This window comes from Saccopteryx leptura, chromosome 1 (assembly GCF_036850995.1).
Source record: "Saccopteryx leptura isolate mSacLep1 chromosome 1, mSacLep1_pri_phased_curated, whole genome shotgun sequence".
Lineage (NCBI taxonomy): Eukaryota > Metazoa > Chordata > Mammalia > Chiroptera > Emballonuridae > Saccopteryx > Saccopteryx leptura.
In genome coordinates, this window is record NC_089503.1 from 124,216,488 (window position 1) to 124,219,749 (window position 3,262).

The following is a 3,262-nucleotide window of genomic DNA, read 5'->3' on the forward strand; positions in this document are numbered from 1 at the left end:
CCCTCCAGGGCAATGCAATATTTGCTGACAGCACTTGCACATGCAGGACAGCAACTCAGAGTTATGAAACTCAGAATATAGGGTGGCTATCTTATCACATCTCTTCTCCAGAGATAGATAGGTAGGTAGATGATAGATAGATAGATAGATAGATAGATAGATAGATAGATAGATAGAATAAATAGATAGCTGTAAACAAATTGCTTCTAGAGAGAGGAGTAGAAGATCTCTAATCTGGTGTTACAAAGTTCCTCCCTCCCCAGGAATGCTTTCTATTCAATCGTCCTTTAACCCAGGGCCAGTAACTTTTGTTCAGAAAGCCCTGATTACGCTGAAACATGTAAGGTTTCATGAAGAATTCTTGCCCAGCAGAAAGGCCTCCCTTATCACCGCCAGCCACTGACCGTGATTGGAAACATTGTATTGAAGTGTCATCACCTTACTGAACTCAAGAATGATTCCAACATCTTTGCCACTACTTCTGCTTTTGCCCATAAATTCGGTAAATTTTGCCCATAAATTTTGGTTATGTTTTGTCTTGACAGAAATAATTTTGGGCTCTAATAGTGCTTTTAGTGCTATAATACAAGGAGCAGAACTAACATAACCCCTGTCTTAGTCAGTTTGGGCTACATCACAAATTACCATAGTCTGGGTGCCTTAAAAAACAAACAGTTCTTTCTCATAGTTCCGAAGCCTGGACATCTAAAATCAGGAGGCCAGCATGGTTCTGTTCTTGGTGAGTACCCTCTCCCTGGTTTATAGATGACAGTCTCCCACTGTGTCCTCCCAATGCCTAAAGAGAGCAACCTCTCTGGCCACTTCTTATAAGATTTTAATTCCATTCAGGGGACTTCACCCTCATGACTTCATGACCTCTTAAAAGTCCCATTTTCTAACACCATCTTATTGAGATTTGGGTTTCAACATGAATGCTTTTCAACTTTATTGAGCTATTTAATAGCCTCCCTTATTTGCAGGGGAATATGTTCCAAGACCTCCAGTGGATGCCTAAAACCACAGTTGTACTAAATCCAATAGATATGGGTACATACTACACATATACTTTACAGCTTTTCTTCTATGTATCTAAATTGCCAGTATCACTACTCTTTGCTTTAGGTCCATTATGTAAAATAAGAGTTGCTTGAACATAAGCACGGTGATATGAGGACAGTTGATCTGAAAACCAAGATGCTACTAAGTTACAAATGGGAAGGGAGCATCTGTAATATGGACACACTGGACAAAAAGATGCTTCATGTCCCAGTCCAGATAGCTTGATATTTCATCACACTCCCCAGAATAGCAACACAGTTCAAAATTGATGAATTGTTTATCTTTAGAGTTTTCCATTTAATGTTTTTTACCTCAGTTGACTATGGGTAACTGAACCCACAGAAACTAAAACTGCAGATAAGCGCAGACTTCTGTGCTTTACACATAACATCATGTAAGTTTAATATTCGACATATAAATTTGAGGGAGACACAAATATTTAGGCCATTGCAGCCGTTTGGCTTCCATGAATTCCTAGCACACTTCTGAAGCCTCTAGCAAGCACAGTTGGCTTTACTGGGGATTCTTGAATCTGACACTTTTCACAACCTCTACCTTTACCTGTTGCACTCTTGTCAATCCTGCCACTGTGGCTGGCTTGGTCTGATACAAGAGTGTCCTGTTGCCATTCTTGCCTCCCCAAAATCATCTCTCCACAAAGCAATCAGAATTCTCCATTTAACTTATAAATCAGATATGTCCTCCCCCTGGTCCAAACTCTCCAGTAGTTTCCCAGCATACTTAAACTGCAAAGGCCTTCCATAACATATACATATATGCTCTTCATGACCTTGGCACTGGCTGCCTGCCACAGTGGCTTTCCCTCAGAACCCTCCTGCTCACTGCTTTCACTGTTGCTGTGCCCTCGCCCCTAGGCAGATACACACCTCCAGGTACCCATAAAACTTTTTCTCTCACTGTATTCAAATCTGCATTCCACTCTCACCTCCTGAGACAAGTGTCACCTGAACACTCTTTCAAAAGTAGCACTCTACAACTCTAGCTCCATTTTCTTTTTCATTCTTCCTCAGTAATGTTACCACTTACAAACTGATGGCGTAATATGGAAAAATGAGATTTGGTGTTCACCTTCTTCCTTTCTCTCAAATGATCAGTTCTACAAGACATACTACTGCTGTCTCCTCAATACCTAGAACATGACCTGCCACTGAATTGGCTTTTAGTATATATCCGATCAGTATATGAGTCAATGAATGAATGAATAAATTAGCAGGCCCAGAAGTGAAATTAAAGGGTGACTGGCTAAAAGAACTAAACCCAAAATTAACGTGACAAGTAAGTAGCTAATTTGAATAAGCCAAGATTCAGTAGTTAAATATCTTATTTAGAAATATAGAGAAAAATACAGCACAAAAATATGAAGAAACTAGTGTTTGGTTTATTAAGCAAATTCACTCCGAATTTAAAATTTAGCCTGAAAGGCATTATAATAAATTAGGAAATTTTTTGACAATATTTTATCTGGAATTACAAGTAACATGTATCTAAGTAGAAGGCATTTCAATGATCTATTGTTAACTTTTGCTGGGAACTAGAAGAGATTTGAGCTTTAAATAAAGCTGATTGATTTAAGCACAATTTGGTTGACTATTTCTGATTTATAGCAATAGCTACTTAAAATTTATTTACTGAAATTGAAGTTAATTTTTTGTAAGACTTTTTAGTGTATTGATAGTTAAACAGTGTAGACAAATGAGATTAACTTATGCCTAATGAAGAACAACAATAAATCATATAGAAAGAATGAGAACTATGCAGCTTTAATTTAAGGATGCATGTCAACCAGGAAATAGAACTTTAAAAAATATATATTACAATTTCAGGAATTTTAACATTACAATAAAAATAATTAAAAATAATCTAAGAGATTTTTAACTGTGCAAAGTCAAAAATTCCATGGAAGAACACAGAATTGTGAGAAAGTGACATTTAATGAGAGGCAAAAAGACCAAAGGGCTTGAATTTTAGGTGGCAGCTGAGGGTGGTGGTGCTGAGAGTGACAACTGGGGTGACTCTAAGTGGGGATCCAGGTGGTTTCAGAGTGTGATAGGCATTGAAAACTGTAATTGGTGCTTAATTTTCATGTGCAATGATACTAGGATAAAGATAGCTATTCAGACAGGTGGGGAATTAGATTAGTTGGTGTCACCAATGTTCTCTTCAGAGTAGAATTAGCAGCAAC